The sequence below is a fragment of the Ambystoma mexicanum genome, chromosome 9 (genome assembly GCF_040938575.1).
Source record: "Ambystoma mexicanum isolate Mex_15411 chromosome 9, UKY_AmexF1_1, whole genome shotgun sequence".
Taxonomy (NCBI): domain Eukaryota; kingdom Metazoa; phylum Chordata; class Amphibia; order Caudata; family Ambystomatidae; genus Ambystoma; species Ambystoma mexicanum.
In genome coordinates this window covers 271,806,576-271,826,468 of record NC_090931.1, presented here as the reverse complement: position 1 = coordinate 271,826,468, position 19,893 = coordinate 271,806,576, and positions in this window count along the sequence as shown.

Below are 19,893 nucleotides of genomic sequence, written 5' to 3'. Positions count from 1 at the left end.
TGATCGATGTGGTATCAGTCATTTAAATTGTCTTGCACGGTTTCAATAAAGTAATTGAACTCCTCCAGCCATTCCTCCTATAGCAGTCAGCTGTCCTGCTGTGGTTGTAGGGGAAAAGACTGCAGCCTCCGTAAGAACGAAGCTCTGGAGGAGGTGCTGGCCATGGCGATTGCCTGCGCTGCTGGATTGGCAGCCTCCTGGGCATTGGCTACCATGATAGCAGCAGCAGGCGTGTTCTTCTCCCTCATCTCCTTCAGGATCACTCATGTCCTGGCTTGGCATGCAGTCTACGTGTATTTTCCTTATCGTCAATGGGGTCTCCCAGCTGTGCCCTTGGTATGCCTCTGTGATCTCTTGGCATCCTGATCCTCTACTCTGGAGTCCTGCTTGTGTTTGCTGTAATTTGTCCCTATCTGCATGCACTCCTTTGGCGTCTTATCTGCGGTTCTTGGCGACTTAGCGCTCCGTCAGTGCCTTGTGTCTGTACTTCTGTGGCACTCCTACTCGTGCTCCCAATCGTCTCACTCTTGTCACTCTTCGTGAACACATGGCATTCATTGCGTTATGTTGTGTGTGCACCTCTTCCTCGGGCTTGTGCTTTTGCCCTTTTTCCATATAAAGGCACTCCATTTGGATTCCTTTCCCCAATTGCTCCTGACTTTTCTACTATTCATTTGCTTCCACTTACTGCACCTCACAAGGTTTCACTTGTATCTCTTGCAGTACTACTTCTGACAGCACTGTCTTGCATACAGGTGCGCGACTTCCTTGATCGTTACGCCTTCCAGGTGTTTCGGCTCCCGCATCTTCCCGGCTCCTTCAGTCATCCTCTCTCTGCATGCTGCGTTGTCATATTCCCAGTCTTTGCTGCACTCTGCCCCCAGAGTTGAGCACGCCTCTTACCAGAGTTAACTGACCCTGTGGCTCACACCAGGGCTCTTGTGGCTTCTCCACTGGGACCTCCGCAGCACGTTGCTGCTTTTTGCACTCCACATTCATCCCATGCCCAGGATCGCACTGCTTCTCTGCCTGTGCTTTGGGGAACTTCACCACAGCTTCAGTGCTGACAGGCCCACACAGGCATTCCCCATCGTCGCCACTTGTTGCACAGCAGGTCCCTGTAGAGGTTGGATGTACTTTACATTAAAAGACTATGTGGAGCCATATTCATTTAGACTTTCCTTTAATCTCTCATACACAGATTGCTTTCTGTCCCCTGTCTCTCCTCTATCTTCCACGTGACTCTCCCTTTCCCTTAAGGTCATCCTTTTGTGAAGGACGTGCTTGTGCAGTCTCGCTTCACAACAGCTTCCTAGTGACTGCAAACCCACTCTCAGCCAGAAAATGGCCCAAATGATGTTTACAAACCTACATCCCGGGGGGGAGGGAGGCCGTCACAACATCTCATACCCATAAACCACGAGAAAGCCACCACCCTGCGCAGTGCCTGTCGATTAAACTACCACATAATGTCCAACACACAGGAATGACAGAGATGATGAGCACGGAAGTCCAAAGCAATGATGTAAGAATTCCCTGACTAACCCAACTCTGAGAACCTCAATTTCCATATGCACCTCTCTAACCCAGACATAAACAACCACATCACTGCACTGCAATCTGCAAGCACTTCACCGCACTGCAACAACAACCAACCAACACCTAGCCATGCACAACAGCACATGGGAATTGTACCGACCCACAAATTGTACCCAAGCTTAGCGAATGGTGCAAACCGAACTGACGCCGTCAACAGAAAATCACAACTCTCACTCTACCTATTCCCGCTATACCCTATTAACCCTCCTTTCAGATATGCCAGAGTGCCAGGAAACCACTCTGGTTTGTGATAATGTGCGGTACAATTGCCCTTTAACATTAACATACAATTGAGCACAGCAAATATGTAGACAATGATGTAGATTGTTGGGTTGCTGGGGGACCGGCAACAGCAGAAACGTGACTGGGCATGGCCCAGTTTAGGACCCGCTCCTGGCCCCGGGCTAGTGGCCCTGGGGCCGCGAGGATCGGCAGTTCTTTATGGCAGAATGGGGGTGCCAGCACCTTGTACCACAGGGCCCTCTGATCCCAAAGTGGCATGCCGCCCCGTAGCCGACGGCAGCAATAACAGGCAGGGGACAAGGAGTCGGGAAGCCGTGCAACCCTTTTACTGAAAGCATCACGTGGCGCATGCACCACCCATGTCTTTGCATGTGCCCAGGAGGAGCTCAAGTCACAGCATCCCATGCCATGGGTAAATGTTCACACAACATGATTTTTACTCAATATACTTGTTAATACATTATGATGAAGTAATGGGTCACAGGGCATAAAGCACACATCAGACATTCGAAATTCAGCCCACGGAGCACTGGGCATTACACACCAACACCCAATACTAGTCCGGAAAGAATGGTGCATCAAGGATGTTGCTTTTACGGAGTCCAATTTAGGCACAAATGTAGTTCACAGGGTCACAGATTCTGGACGACTCTTCACTGTGTCCACTTTAAGTGCGCCACCTCTGCGCAGGAACCCAGTTTCTCAAGAGTACATCAGCAGTCACTGAACTCAGTGCAATTTGGGAAATAGTTCTTGGACCCACCCATGCAGAAATCATCATGTGTTCGGTGGGCGCAGGTTGTGTTCTTCAGGTGGTGGGAAGGGGTCTTTGGGATGGACCTCCTGGCAGTTCCCATGTGCACAGCACTCTTGTCAGACTCTGGACGTTTAAAGACTGGAGGCGTGGGGGGGGGGGGGTTCTGTACTCCTGCCCTCTATATGGCAGAGTAGAAGCAAAGAGCACCCCAGCCAAGATTCTCTATACGGTAGCAATGGACGAGCAATCAAGGCTTAAGCCCTCAGGAGGTGATGCAGGCTGGTTCTTAAGTACATTGTAGTCCCAAGGCCCCTACAAAGGAATGTCCTTACACTATGTTAGGTGATAACACAGTTCTTTATATAAATAAGGTTCAATTTATATACACAATCAATAATACACACTTTGTGCTGCAGCAATTCTAATAAGGTAAACATGTACAATGTCTATGTGGTACCACAATTAACTCTCGACTCCTTTGAAATGCACCAACTGCTGACAGTTCAAATAGCATACGAATGAGATAGTAAAGTGAATCAACGTCAGACATAGGAAGGAAGACAAGTTGGTTAAAAAAGAAATGGCAGAATACTTTGTCCCACTACCATGAAGGAATGCTGTGCGAGGATCCCCCCCACCTGGGCAACCGGTAATAAAAAGTATTAGCAAGCACAGTCCATGTACGTTTAAGCAGTCTTGTTTCCTAGTAAAATTTTATACTACCCGAATTTACCTGAGTTTAGTAGTGTTCTTTCGATGGCTCGCCGACAGACCCTTCTTGAGTGGTCTCCCTTTAAGCAGGAGCCATGGATCATTGCGACTCCTAAGAAGGATGGAGAACACTGTCGTCGGGGCAGCAGCTTTGGTCTTTGCAGTGCTCGTCGGCATCGGCGAGTGATCGTGGACGTCCTACGAAGATGAGGGATGCCGTGCACCTCAATGACAAGAGTTTGTTGCCGCAAAGGGAAAGCAATAGAAAACGTAGGCCCAGCAAGGGCTTCGGGTCCTCAGCGTTTGGCTTCAGCGATCGAGACTCGACCACGACTGCCTCTCGGATCTTCGTTGGCATCTTTGAGGACTTCAGGTGGTGGGAAACGCACCAGTGGATTCTCCTCGGCCGTCGATGACCTTGACTTTCTCCTGCGGGACAAATCGGTCAACGGTGATGGCAAGAGGAGCCCTTGGATTCAAAATGTCTTAGGCGAAGGTTAGCATTGCCGCTCCTGTCGTTGAGCAGTACAGCGTCAAGCTGTACCCCTTCTGGGCAACACTACTCAACGGGCTTCCAGCGGTTACGGCAAACCTCGGAACCCTGGTCGACGACGATGGACTTCGATGGCCTTTATGTCCGGGTGCTTTACTTCAGGTTCTCAGCAGGCCCAGTCTCCAGTTGGCAGCCTTTCAAGGACTGACTTCCAGTGTGCTTTGAAAAAGATGAGCTTTTGCATGATGTTCCCTCTTAGCTCGGGAAGAGGTCTCCTAGCCAGGTCTTCTCTGGGATCATTCCTTGACAGACATGGCAGCTTTCAGATTCGCAAAGGAAAGCAGCAGCAATTCTTCTTCCAACTGGGCTTCAAGGATAGGCATCAGGTTTCGACTTCAACTGCTGAACAATGTTGGTCAGCGAGAGGTCCCTAGATATACTGTTTGGTCTCTCATTCACACTGCTGAGCCACACTCAGGCAACCAATCATTCAGAAGGGCATTCATGCAGGCGGGCAGCCAATCAGGCTCACATTGCATTCAGGCCATTCACTTCCATCCAGACACCCATAACAAGGAATGTGGATTGGGGCAAGCACCCAGCCTTTCAGCACACCCCACTGCATTCATGTCAGTTTCGGGCACGGCTGTCTAATTTTTTGTGTCACACACACACATATATACCAGACACCCACAACATGGAATGCGTATTCGTCACACACTCCATTCACCCAGGTCCCACCCCAAGGGCGTACACACAACATACAGTCATTGGGAAGGCTCCAGGCAGTCTGGCCTGGACTTCCCCACAATACTATATATTGTACTTCCACCTAACAGCCAGTCAGGGGAAGGGACAGAGTCAGGGCTTCCTGGGACTTTGGGAAAACAGGTAATTACTTATTATAATTGTATGTTAATTCAGAAACTGAACTTTTACAATGATAACTCTTTATCAAACTATATAAATACCAACGTAACTTCATGGATATCATTTTCAGACTCTTAATACATACAAACCAATTTAAAATAATAAAGTATATCTCATTTAAAACAGAACAATCAAACATTTTAAATAATTTCACCTCATCTTTGACAAACCAAATGCATACAGTGTACAATCCTCAACTTATATCATTCTCACGGTCTAATCTCACGTTAATATCAGTCTACTCCAAAATCTTCATAACTAATCTCCAGACTCTATACAAAGCCAACAATACCGTTTTGAGGTAGAATTTATACAAAACGTCCAGAATTCTTCACTTTCAATGTGATCTAAATTATGGACAAGGTGGCTGTAAAGACTGGAGGGGGGGGTCTGTACTTCTGCTCTCTATATGGCAGAGGAGAGGCACAGAGGACCCCAGCCAAGATTCTCTATAGGGTAGCGCTGGTTGAGCAATCAAGGCCTAGCTTCTCAGGAGGTGATGCAGGCTGGTTCTTAAGTACAGTGTAGTCCCCAAGCCCCCACAAAGGAATGTCCACACACTATCAGTTAAAACAAAGTCTTTATATAATTAAGTTCAAGGTTATATACAATCACAATAACTCACTTTGTGCTTAGTTAATCTATAATGGCAAATATATACAGTTCTAAGTGGTACCACAATTATTATTAGATCTCATTAAAGTGCATCAACTGTGCTCTGGTTAAATGTCACACGAATCAATCAATAAAGGTAACCAACAATAGACATAGGAGGAAACCAGTTGGTTTAGAACAATTGGCAGAATACTGGCCCCTACCACTAGACACATCTCTGTGTGGAGATCCCCCACCACCTGGGCAACCTGTAAATAAAGATATATCATACAAGCCCAGTCCATATATTGTTCTAGAAGTCCTTCTACAATAGTTCTACAACCACAATGTACATGGAATAGCAGAGTTCGTCGTCGGGTCGTCGACGGATCCTTCTTGAGCGGCTCCCTTTAGGGCAGGAGCCACGGATCGTAGAGATCCCACGAGGAAAAGGGTTGAACGACGACGGTGAGGTGGCAGCTTCGTTCCTAGCGGTGCTCGTCAACGACAGAGCGTTGGCGTCCTGCAAGGAAGAAGCGTCCGGGGCACCTCAGTGACGATAGTTCAGGACCGCAAAGAGTTTGAAGAACTGTGGCCCAGCAAGGGCGTCGAGTCGTGGGCGTCTCTCCGTGGTCTTTAGGTGGCGGGAAACCCACCGGCAGATGCTCCTTGCCGCGTCGGCAGCCTCAGCTTTCTCCGGCAGGACAAAGCAGTCGACGGTGCAGGCGAGAGCGTCCTTGGATCAAATATTACTTAGACAAAGGGAGCATGGCGGCTCCGGTCGGTGACGGCGGTCGTCGACGTTGATGGACAATAGTGTCCGGGCACTTTTCCATGCGATTCCCCGGTGGTCCCCATCTCCGGTCGGCAGCCTGTCGTAGGTCTGTCTACCAGGGAGCGCTGCCAAAGATTAGCAGTGCACGATGGTCCCTCATGGCTCGGGAAGAGGGCGCCTAACCAGGTCCCCTCTGAGTCAGTCCTTGGAGACACAGCAGCTTTCAGATTGGTGAAGTAGAGCAGCAGCAAGACTTCTCCTTCAGCAGGGCTTCAAGGTTAAGCTTCAGTTTCAACTCCAGTTTCTCTTCAGCTTCTGAACAATTTCTAGTGGTGAGAGGTCCCCAGATATACTATTCCGTCTCTCATCCACACTGTTGGGTCACACTCAGCAGCCAATCATTCAGAAGGGCATTCATGCAGTCAGTCGGCCAATCAGGCATACAGTGCATTCAGGCCATACTCCTCTTTCTCAGACACTCACAACAAGGAATGTTTATTGGGACAAGTACCCAGCCATTCACCACTACACACTGCATTCATACCAATTTCGGGTAGGTCTGTCTCAGTCATTGTGTCAAACACCAGAAACTAGACATCCACAAGAAGTGCATATTCGTCACATGCTCCATTCACCCAGGTCCCACCCACAGGGCGTACCTACAACATACAGGAAGTCCAGCCAGTCTGGCCTGGACTTCAGAACACCACCATATATGGAACTTCCACCCAACAGCCAGTCAGGGGGAAGGGACAGAGTCAGGGCTTCCCAGGACTTCAGGAAGATCAAGGTAACAGGCGATGGAGGGCAAGAGGCCACGGGGGCCATCTTGTCCCCACCAGAAATCTACAGATTCCAATGACAGGGTCTGGGCATCCCAAAATGGAGGACGCTCAAGGCACAAGTCAATTCAGCACAGAGCTGCCACCAGCCCGTACCCTGCTCTGTGGGTCACACAAACACAGGTGCCCAAAAACATACACTAGGGGCACAGGGTTGTACCCCCACCCATGGGTGCCATAAGGGTATCCCATGGGTCTGTTCACCAAAAACCAAAAGAGAGCTGCACCGCCAGGAGTCCCACATGAACTCCTGCATGGAAAACACGACAGAAAGAAGTAAAGGACAAGGATACAGAGGCTCTATCCCTCCGATGCATTTCCAGCATCACAGTGGCCCAGTGTCGTCATATACACAGGACCTAAATCAGGACACTCCGTCAGTACATGTCTGGGTGTTTCCAAATTAGAAGGAATATTGCAAATCCTACAAAATCTACTAACACTGGGGATCGATCTCCTAGCTCCACATATGGCTAAAATCGGTAATTGATTCACCCTGAGCCGGAGATAGAAATCTCTAGCTCGTAGGTCGGGGCACATTTCTAGATAACTCTCAGGTTTTATATATTGATGCACCACTATCACTACATATACTTACCCTTTTAGGGTACTAAGTTGACCATAATTACATGTCCAATCATGATACTTAATTCTTCTTTTCAAAGCGCCTTTTAAGATTTCAAAATTAGAACAGAGCTTATAGTCCGGAAACCACCCCACTTCTTCACAAAGTTCTTTAAATAACCTGGCATGGCTAACATTCTTACTTTCCTCCTTTTCAGATTCGTAGAATGAACCCAGAATACTTAATAAAGGGCAGGTGGGGAGGTTCTGGCTTTTAACATCAGGCAACCTCTACATATTAGCAATTGGGCTCCGAGTGACACTAGTCCCAATTCCAAATGAATATATTCTATGGAGGTTGACCTAGGTAACTGTAGAACCATTCTCCAGAAGTACGCTTCTACACTGTTTAACCATTTCAGGTCTTTCATGTTAAGGGCCTCAAGCCCATATAACACAGTTGGGCATAGCTAATTGTATAACATTCGTACCCCGGTCATGGTAAACTCTGAGTGGTCCTTTACAAACTTTCTACAAACCCCTGTGATCTGTCTTGCCTTAGTCATCTATCTTAGTGTCAATGATCTTGGTATATCCTTTAGTTCTAGACATCTCCAGGCGCAGGCATTTATAGCTATCCACATATTCAATTAGACCCATTGGGGAATCCAGTTTCACCATGTAGATTTTTCAAGAGGAGACTGGCATCCCTTTAGTTTTTCTAAGGTTAACCAGAAGTTTAAATGCATTTGAGTATGTAGCCAATTCCTCAAGCATAGCCTTTAGACCTGTCACCAGATGGTAAAAAAATGACCAGGCCATCAGCATATAAAATGCCTCCAATCCTGATATTGCCAATCTTAGGAGGGCAGCCCGCTCTTGCTAACTGTCTGGCTAATAAATCTGCTATGTAGATGTTAAAGCATTGTGGGGCCAGCATACTACCCTCCCTGACCCCTTTATTTATAGGTATTTTACCAGACAAGACCCCCTAATCGTTTAATCTAATGCGGACAGTAGTATGTAGCACCCTGATAATATCCAAAAGCCAACTAGGGCACCCCAATCCCTTAATTTGACCCATATTGTATACCGATCTACCTGGTCAAAAGTTGAGCGAAAGTCAACAAAAACTATATACAGAGATGGGCCAGTCACTGAGCGGGCTTAAGAAATAAATGTAACTAGTACTCTAAGATTGTGCATGGTACTAGAACCTGGTCTAAAACCTTTCTGACAAGGATGTAAAATCTCAGCTTTATCAACCCAGGCCTGGAGATGCTCCAGAACGTAGGTTGAGAAAACCTTTCCACTGACATCAAGCAATGATATCAACCTGTAGTTGGCAGGACATAATTGTTTACCTGATTTAAAACCAGAACTAATATGGCCTCTTTCGAGGAGTCGGGAATAATTTCAGTCTTGCACACTTTAGTAAACAAAGGACAAAGGGCGTCAGCCCAAAGGAATGGTTTGTTCTTCAGTACCGCAGTCGAGAAACTGTTGGGGCCTGGGGCTCTAGAAGCTTTTAATGCACTTAAGTGTTGGCAAATTTTTTGCTTAGTGAAATGCAGCGGCCATAAAGCTTCCGGTTGTTCTTCCGGGCAAATTTCCTCCATCTCAATACACATTTTACTTATTTTTTTTTTTTTAAATGTTTTGGTTATTTACAAACCTTTACAAAATCACAAATATATCAAACATTGATTTTATAAAAAAGTTAAAAGAAATGCAAGAATAAAAAAGTACCAAACGGATTAATCCAGAGTTTACAAATGTTGTATCAGAATTTTCACATCACGATCATATTACATACACGTTCCAAAAGTACAGTTTTAACATTTTCCAAAGTTTCTTCTTTTTTGTTTCTTCTTTTTTTTCCCCTTTTTTTATTCCTCCCTTTTTTACCCTCATTAACTCAAATCACAGACATTTCTTTAAAAAGTTGTTACACAGATTGTTAAACTTGTGCAATTCTTGTTCTATTCACTTCATTAGTTGAGACTTCAAATTTCGCAAAATACTCTAACCTTTGAGTCTTCAAATAGGGGCAAACCAATAAAATATGTTGCAAAGTTTCCACAACACCAACAGTTTTACAAAATCTGTACCATGGATCTCCTTCTAAAGTGTGGTTTCTAATACATTTTATTTGATTAGTGGGTAAAACATTAAAGCGAAAGCGCATAAAATCATTACGCAGCCGCTTACACGGGTATTTGATCAAATAGTCTTCCATGACAGGTTGCCATTTCCAAGTAGAACAGGCAAATTTATAAAGTTTTGAGTCTAAAATTTTGCCTTTCGTTCTTTGCCAATCAACGCCCATTAAACTGATCTTCACTTTTCCCGGCTTATTGCATAATGAAATCATAGATAGACCTAGCTCTTTCAAACAAGTCTCACTTTCACATTTTAACGCATACATGAAAGGATTCAATGATTCTTGATAAGCACATGTATACAAAGTTTCATCCATCAATGTTTTACATTTTTTCCAAAGGCATAGTCTCTTCCAAGTTGCATAGGAAGAAAGAGTGCAAACCCAGTTTATATCTTATTAGGGCCAGTGGTATACATTTGGGCAAAAACCATAGCACAGCTCTCCAGATTTTTCCTTCAATAGTGGTCAGATGTGCATGTAGTTAATTAGAAAATAATTCAATTCCATTATAACTTTCTGGTTATAAAATTCCCTCAAAGGGTCCATAGAAAATTTTCTTTTTTATTTTTTTTAAACTTTGTTTATTGAGGGGAACAATTCGCAGCAAGACAGTTCTCATAAACAGTACAGTATAGCATATATATAATATCGACAGTGGCATATATCTGTGGCAATAAGACAGGTATCGTCACCTAAGGCGACGGGGTAGGTGTTACATCGGCATCGGACATCAAATCACATAGATACAAACGTAGTAGCGACCATATATCTTTAGGACGACAGGGTGTCGGAACTGATAAAACAAAGAGTTCCTCGTCATCGTTCACCATACACAAGTCTTTCAGGAAATTGGATCGGGTAGGCCCTGCAGTGGATTTCCAGCATTTAAGGATGCAGCGTTTGGCAATAATACATGAGATGTTAAATAGTCTCCTTGTGGTCTCCTTCACCTTCCCAAGGTCATCAAGCAGGTATTTTAGGGGGGACAGGGCGGCTGGGATCGCTGTTATCTCCTCAAGGAGCTCAGCCACTTCTCGCCAAATGTTCGCGATAACAGGGCACGACCAGTACATATGATATGCCCCAGCATCAGGAGCACCACATTTCAAACATGTCCCTGTGCAACCCTCCACAAACTTAGCCAGTCTAGCCGGGGAGTAACGTAGCTGGTTCAGTATTTTAAATTGGATCAGTCAGAGTCCAGAGTTCATGGAGACCGATTTGGTGAGTTGACAATATCGGGCCCATCTCACGTCATCGATCTGAGTACCCACATCCCGCTCCCAGGTTCCTTTGATAGTGTTTCGTGAGGGGGAGTGCGATTGCACCAGGGTGTATAGCGACGAGATTCCTTTACCATGACCGTCCGTCGTCACCATGGCTCCGATACACTAATGTGCCTGGGGTTCTAAAGGGAAGGAGGGCCATTTGGCAGCAAAAGCGGTTCTCATACGATAGTATTGAAGACGTTTAAGCTGAGCCCCTCCGACCGCCCCCGTGAAATCTGCAAGTTCACAGAACGTGCCATCAGGGAACATATCTCGTAACCTGAAGAGTTTATTCGGGTCCCAGGTTCGCTGAAGGGCCCTGTCGAAGGTCGGGGAAACACTGGAGAAGTTCCACAGGGGTATATCTGGGCCATAGGGGACTTCCAGGCCAATCCCTTTATAGACCCTGGACCACGCCCGTGTATTGACGTATACTGGGTCAAAAGGGCAGTTGTTGCTATAGGTGGGGTTCAAAAGGACTGAATGTATATCATTAGGGCAGACTGCGTGCTTTTCGAGAAGAATGTGTGGGGCAGTGTCCTTGGGGTCAAACCAATGCTTTACGAATTGTGCCTGTGCTGCTATGCAATACAATTCAAAATCAGGGGCCGCAATACCGCCCTGTGAGTATGGCTCCACAATTTTATCCCACCCCAACCTAGCAGTTTTACCGTTCCAAATAAAGGAAGATGCCAGTGACCTAAGTTTGACAAAAAAGGGTTTACTGGGCCAGATGGGGATGTTATTGAAGAGGTACAGGAGTTTGGGTAATACAACCATTTTAAGGAGGGCCACTAGGCCATATAGGGACAGAGGGAGGTTAGCCCATAGGTGGAGCTTGGTCGAAAGGGTGAGAAGTAGTTTGCCGTGTTTGTGTAAGTGCAGCAGCTGTCTATCTCTAGCCACCATTATGCCCAGGTATCTCACCAGCGTGGGGGAAGGCTTAAACCCTGTGATGCAAGATAAGTTACCTGTATTAGGGGTCTAAGGAAAGATTTCGGATTTGGGGACATTGATTTTATATCCCGAGTATTCCGAGAACTTGTGTATGTCAGCCATAATGTGTTGCACATTCTCATGTGGGTCCCGGACATACAACAGGGTATCATCCGCATACAGAGATATGATCTGGGGAGGGCCAGTCATCCTGAGTCCTCTATGCGAGTGGTGTTGACGAATGTATTCCGCCATTGGTTCAATAGTGAGGGCAAACAGAATGGGAGAAAATGGGCAGCCCTGCCTGGTCCCCCTGTGCAGATGGAAGAAGGGGACAGGGTGTTATTGGTTAGGACCTTGGCGGATAGTTGAGTATATAGCAGCTGAACGAATTTATTAAAATACGGTCCAAGTCCAAACCTCTCGAGTACAAGGAAGAGGTATGTCCAGGAGACGGAATCAAAGGCCTTTTCAGCATCGAGGGCCACTACGGCCGCCCTAGCCTCCGGGTCTATCTGCGCCAGCACATTGAACAGTCATCGAAGGTTTACAGCCATGGATCTAGTTGGTATGAAGCCAGCTTGATCAGGGTGGACCAGGATTGGCATGTACGGAAGGAGCCTGGTGGCCAGTACTTTAGCGCAGATTTTCGCATCGGTATTGTTTAGGGAGAGGGGCCTGTAGGAGGCCATATCCTGTGCTGGTCTACATGGTTTCCGTAACAGTGGGGCCAATACGCCTTGGAATTCCTTGTACAGTTCGGCAGTCAGGCCTTCCGAGCCAGGGGCCCGGCCACCAGTTAAAGATTTAATGGCCTTCTTTAGTTCTTCAATAGTCACGGGTTGATCTAAAATGTTTCGCGTCGTTTCAGTGAGTGTTGGGAGATCAAGATATCCGAACGTGTCCTCCCTGGTTTTAACATCTTGATCAGAGTATAAAATGGAGCAAAAATCAGCAAAAGTAGTATTGATATCGCATTCTTTTTTTACCGTGACCCCAGCTGGGTTCTGAATACTAGCAATTGGATTAGGGTGCCTATCTGTTTTAAGCGTGTTGCCAGAAATCTCCCCGCCCTATTGCTTTCCCCGTATCTGCGGGCCTTAGCCGGGGCAGCCATGTACAAAACTTCCCTATTGGCTAAGTCCTTGAGGGAAGCGTGTATCTTAGACAGGGTTTCTTTGTTCAATGTGGCACTATATTCCATATGTAGTGCATCTATTGCGGCTTCAGCCACACCCAGTTGCCTCATCACCGCTCTCAGCATACCTTTAGATTTACCCAATATAGTACCCCGAACCCAAACCTTGAATGCCTCCCACAGGATAGTATAGGTGCTCACAGAACCCTCGTTCAACTCCAAAAATTCCTTGATTTCACTATGTAATGCCTCACAGATATTGGGGTCCCTAAGGATTGCAGAGGGCATCCTCCACCTTCTAGCCGGAGGTGGGGAGTCACCCAGGCTGATGTTCAGTGTTATCGGCGAGTGGTCCGAGAGCGTGCGGGGGTGTATTGCACAGTCATTGATCTCAGCGGAGAGGGACGAGCTAATAAGCCAATAATCTATACGGGAGTGGGAGTCGTGAACAGATGAGTAGAAAGTGAATTTCTTCTCTTCTCAAGTGGATGCAACGTGCGCCATGCGTCAATTATGTTAGTCTGCTCCATCATCTGTTTAACGGCAAGAGCCGCTTTGGACGGGGCCCTGGGGGACGTGGATGAGCGGTCCAAGGAGTGATCAAGGATCATATTGAAATCTCCGCCCCATATTATTTGCGCCTCGGTCGATGTGGATATCATGTCAAGGATTGCACAATAAAATAGCAGGTCATCAATATTAGGACCATATGTATTTATCAACAGGATTTGCCGTCCCGCCACCTCCCCCGTACCAACACGTATCTACCGAAAGGGTCTATCTTACTAGCAAGATACCTGAAGCACAGCTTGGAGTGTATAAGCGTCAGGACTCCCCTGGATTGTGTTGAATATTCTGTGAAGTACCTATGAGGGCCCCACCGTGGAAGGAATTTATTGTTGATACTCCCCATCGCATGTGTCTCCTGTATCAGAAGGATATGGGAATCAAGGCGTGTAATGTATGCAGCAGTTTTCCTTGCCTTGACTGGGTTGTTGAGACCCCGAATGTTCCAAGAAAGTAGTCGAATGTTCAACCAACCCTTAGTCTGCTCCATAGCTGCCTATCAAAGGGGGCATTTGCCAAGCATTGCGCCACTATCTCAAGTTTTGGAAGAGTCTCGCTGAAGAACAGTCCCCTGGTTTTAACTTTATAATATTCCCAACCATGCCTGGCAGAACACCAGGACAAACTCTTACCCGCTTCCCCTTCCAACCCCCACCCGCATCATCAACCCCAACCCGATGATGTATCCCATCAACCATAACTTGGGAAGTCTCCTGGGGGTGTGAGCTGTACTCACGTGACTGAACACCGTGTGGGGGGCTCACGTCCCTACAACAATATATGGTGGACAGGGCCACCCCGCCGTCGACGGGTTATCAAACTTGTGGTAAGGCAGTGTAGAGCAAGTCCCTTCAGCCAGCGTGGTCCTCCTGTTCCGGCACCCGCCGGGGCGGCAGGTTACGGTTAGCTTCCCGTTTCCCCAGGGGAAGGGGGATTGGGATTGTCGAAAAAGTGTGCGCGGCCTCCGTGTTGGATGCGCATTTTAGCTGGGAAGACAAGCGCATATGGGATCTGGCGTAGTCTCAGCTGTCTCTTGACCGGTTCGTAGGATCTTCTCAGTGTCTGCACATTGGTCGGAAAGTCCGGATATATGTGTATCCTGTTTTCTTCGTAATACAGGGATCCTTTTTCTCTGGAAAGCCTCAGGATAGCGTCTCTATCTCTATAATTCAGAAGTCGGGCAATGATCGTGCGGGGCGGCGCTCCAGGCTTAGGAGGGGAGGCCAGGGTGCGATGGGCCCGCTCCACGAGGAAATGATCGGAGAAAGCATCGGGGCCCAGGAGGGATTCCAGGAGGTTTTCCACATGGCGCTCCATGGAGCCCTTACCAAAGGATTTGGCTACTCCTACCAGGCGGATATTGTTTCTCCTGGAGCGAGATTCCAAGTCCTTGCACTTGTTCATGGTTTTCTGCAGGTCTCCCTTCAACTGGGAGATATCACGGCTATGTTGTGCTATCGAGTCCTCATTAACTCCAATCCGGTTCTCCACCTCCGTAGTGCGAGCACAGTTTGCTGTTCACCGCCAGGAATCCACTCTGGACCATCGTTAGTAGTTTGTCCACTCTCAAATCCATTGGAGACTCCAGATGGCTGCCCGAGGGCTCAGTGGGTGTCTCGGCAGGCCCATGCGGCTGGGAACTGGCAAAGGAGTCCATCGGACCAGTTTTCTTGGAGCCCATACTTTTTTCTTGCTGCGGCCCATGTGTCCGCTCTGTTGGGTTGCGTTGCGTCTGCCCATGCTCTGGCGCCCAGTGATAGGTAGTGGTTGGCGATCATTGGCACTTAGGAGTGTGGCGTGCACCGCTTACGAGTATATAAGAGAAAGGCCCCAGGGCACCCACCTTATGATGTTATCGGCAGGCCCCAGCGAGTGAACGCAACCGGCCCACCACCGTCAAGGCCAGACCCAGCGGTCGGTCAAGGATCAATCCGCGGGGCAGTAGCGGCACAGGGAACGGGATGACAATCCCGGCGAAAAGAGCAATGTTCCGTCCGGACCAGGCGTGCGGATGTATACCCAGAAAAAGGATCGAGGGCCAACAGGATATATCCACCGGCAACTCAGAAAGGTGCGGAGCGCGGCCCCTCCCCCTTCCGGAATGCGCACGAGCCAGCATCCCCGGCCGTCGCGTGATTTCTCCTGGAGCCGTGGGCGGGATATGCCTCTGCCGCGTTCACGGTATAAGTTTGCAGTCCGATTTCTCAGGATTGAGCCGGCGTTCCTTCATGAAAATCAGTGGAGTGATGCCGCAGTCAACTGACTAGTGGAATCCTGGTTAGAGAAATAAAATCCCAGGTACTTAAATGAGGGTTGTGCCTTAATCCTCTTTCCTTCACATATTCAAGAAAAGGCACTCTCTTTTTTATTATTTTTATCAAACCGGACAATAACCGTTTTTGCGAGATTGATTTTAAGTTTGAGATTGTTTATAAATATTTCAAAGGCTCTAAGTAGCCTTTGTAATCCAATTTTGGTTTTATCCAAAAGAAGAAATCATCGACATAAGCCATCCAGGCTATGCACACATTATTCAATTTTAGACATACCATACCATTACTACCAAGGGCGTTTTGAGCACCACATACATAAAGGTTAGAAACCGTAGGGGCCCGCATACAACCCTGTTTTAGTCCGTTCGGAATAATGATTACCTTGGAGAGTAAACCCTCTGTCGTTAAGCGAACCTTCAAACTAGTGTCAGTGTACAGGGCAATAATAATCTGGAGTAAATGAAGTGGAATACCAAGTTCTTGTAACTTTAGGCACAAAAGTTGCCGGTCTACAAGATCGAAGGCGTAACTAAGGTCCATCGAGGCCACAAATAGAGGTCTCTCCCCCTTCTTCATAGATTCGGCTATTAAAGTTTTCAACACAAGACCCCCGCAATCTGTTCCAATATTTTTTTCGAAACCTATTTGTTTTAAATCAAGAATGGATTTGGCTGTGATCCATTCTTGCAATTCCCTTAAGACCAAAGAGCAGAATATTTTTGACTCTGGGTCAGCAATTGCTATCGGCCTATAACTAGTGGGACACATACGTGAACCTTTCTTAAAAGCCGGTATGACTATGAAACTTTCCACAAAGATGGAATAGCCTTGGTCTCTAAGATGTTGGCATACAAAGTTGACAGAATGTTCCCTTATTACAGGGTCCATTTTTAGCAATTTATTGGACAAGTTATTTGGTCCAGTGGCTCCTGAGTTTTTAGATTTCTTGATAAGATCTATAATATCATAAATTGAAGCCTTCAAAGACCATGGCTGACTTTCAGAAATTATTGATTTACATGTCACATCATTAACACTATATAATTTGGAAAAATGGCCCTGCCATACATCCTCATTAATGACATTCACAGCCATATCCTGTTGTGGTTTTTCAGTTTCATTTATCAAATGTCAAAAATTAGTACAACCAAGTCCACGTAGAGCTTTCAACATTAACTCACCATCCTGCTGCATTCGAGAAGCTCTATATTGAATGTGCCAGTTTTTATAAGATTGTTTAATTTTATTTTTTCTCATGTTGTATTCAGAAGGTAGAAAACCTTTTTTTAATTGTCTGAGTTCTCTTCTATATAAAGGTTTACGTGCATGTACCACTGTATCCGTGTGGTATCTATTTTTGATCTTCAATTTCTTACCCGTCTCGGGCACAGTAACCAGGTTATCAATGGTATTTTTAATGTAGTTAGAGAAATTTAAAGATGACTAACAATCACCACGATGGGTCTCAGACATGGATAAATAATCATTTATCATTGTTGATGTAAACTTCACACTCTTTTTGTGGCACCATTTAGTTCTGTTCCCTGCTGATTAAGCATCACCACATGAGTATACTTTTCATTAACAGGAGTTTGAAAATCAAAGGCCATTTTAAAGGTGAGAACTCGTGCTGGAGTCCAGAACCTCAAAATCACATACACTCGTAAAAATACCAGAAGAGACAAAAATATAGTCTCTAGTTGATTCAAGACCTCTGGCTTTCCAAGTGTGATGGCCTCCTCTAAGAAGATCTAACCCCAAGGATTCCGCAAAATGCATCTACAGCTTTCCACGTAAAATACTGTTACCACCCACCCGTGAATGCTGGTCTGCGTTTGCCAACATTTCATCACCCAATAGCTGTTCACAAAGACAGTTGGCATTCATATCACCAGCCATAACAATGACCTCCCAGGTTTGTCTCTCGCCAGAAATCAATTATTATTACTCCCAATTATGTCAGTTCCCTTCCAAGTTGCTGGTCAGTCAAATTGTTAGGGTTCTAATATATATTAAGAAAGAGGACAGAAAGACCATCTTTGTTTATTCCTAGTTTAAATGCAGCCACAAGAAAGTGGTGTTCCAGACACCATTACCCCATTTTGGAGAGAAGATTAGTTTGTTTGATGGCTATAAGTAGACCACCCTTTGGGCGACCCTTATTGGAACCATGTGCATAAATGGTACCCACAGTAAACCCTTCCCAGCACAGCTGCTCCCTTGACCAAGTCTGCTGAAGAAGAACAAAGTCAAATTGCGATAAATAGCTCATAACTTTTTCATTATTCAAGAGATTCAAGCAACCCCGTGAATTCCAGCTCACCAGTTTGAGGGTCAAACAGGAGCTAGAGGGGTTTACCAAGTTTTCTGAGTGAATCGATAGATTCCCTCATAGTCAAGGCCAACCACCTCCATTCCTGCTTGTTCAGATCTGATTCATCATCGGAAGACTTATTAGCTTGGCTTGATTCTGATTGCTCTGCCACACGCAACCTAGGCTTCTGTTGTAGTGGCACTTGAGTTTTGTGTTCATAGATGTCAAAACCTAGTTTTTGAAGTAATTCGGCCTCCTTTAGCAACAGAGACCTTACCAACAGAGAAGGAATAACAAGTCTTAAATAGTCATATCTAAATCTGTGTATAAAATCAACCAAAGTAATATCCGCAGAAGTAATCAAACTAAGCTCAGGTATAATAGCTAATGAAGATAAAATGTATGTTCCGTTTAATGAGATATGACCAAGATCTTTAAATAGTACTTTCAAAATCAGACCCAGGATTTCAGGAAACACAGGTTGTCTTAAATCGGTGTCCATATTATCAGAAAAGCAATCCACAATATCAGATTTGTATTCATTAAATTTGACTTTGTGGTCAGCACTTCACGGCCCTCCAGGTGCATTCCCCTGAGTTGAAACGGGGACCTCTCCTTTTGGCAATCTAGCTTGGTTAGTTCTAAAGGTACAATTATTAGTAGAGGCCTGATTCTCACCCAACACCTTCAAAATAATATGCCTTAAATCATTCTCTTTTGCCTCTTCATTAGTACCCAGAGCACCAGCAATTGTCTCATGATTGGCATTGGAAAGAAGAAACTCACGTTCCCCATACACATCGTTGTTAACATTAGAGTGACTGTCTGTTCTCTCAACACCATTGTTGCTACACCAATCCACACTGCCCAAACCAGTATTAACTGAAATTTCAGATTGTTTCACACGAGTGGTTACCTTAGGTTGCCTATCATAATTCGATTCTCTAGTGTGACCTGCACAGTTTACTAATATAGGGTGCAGCATTGGTACAACATTGGGGGCACTGTTAGTAGTACAACCTACGTGGTGTTTAATCCCCCAGACACCTTTTGAGTTTTGATTTTCTTTACTAATGTCCAGAGAATGAACTCCTTTAAAAATTTGATACATGACATCTGATTTTCGCTTTAAGGCTTCACTCAAAGTATTCTCCCCTTCTGTGAAAGCGCCCCTTTGAGCACATTTCACATCAGTTGTTTGTCCAGTCATGATAGCCGTTGTCAAAACATTAGCCCCCGAGTTTGTCTGAATCAAGGTAGGGTCCGAGAGCATAGCACCCTCTTCACGGGCTAACTCTTTTATATCCACTTTTTTCATATATTTTTGCGACATTTTGTTTCTTGCCGCATTATTGTTTTTTTTTTTTTGTTTGGCCAATTTCTTACTCTGTCGTTTGGAAATGTTCACCTCGAAGACGTCGTTATTAAGAGTCTTCAAGGAGCCATTTTTTTTTTTTTTTATTACCAATATCAGTGACCTCTGCCTGTGTCTCAATAGTTGAGCTTTCTGGGAGTAAACCGCCCCCCGCTGCTTGTGTAGATAAAATAATAATGATCTCTTCTTCAAATGAGGCAGATTTATCCAAGACAGTTTTGACATTATCCCTGAATAGCCCTTGGACAAGGGCCAAAATAATGGGGGTTTCTTTATTCAACGCCTCAGCTATGTACTGAGGCATTGTCAGAAACTCTGTAGTTAAATTGGTCAGAGCAGCTGTCTGTTTT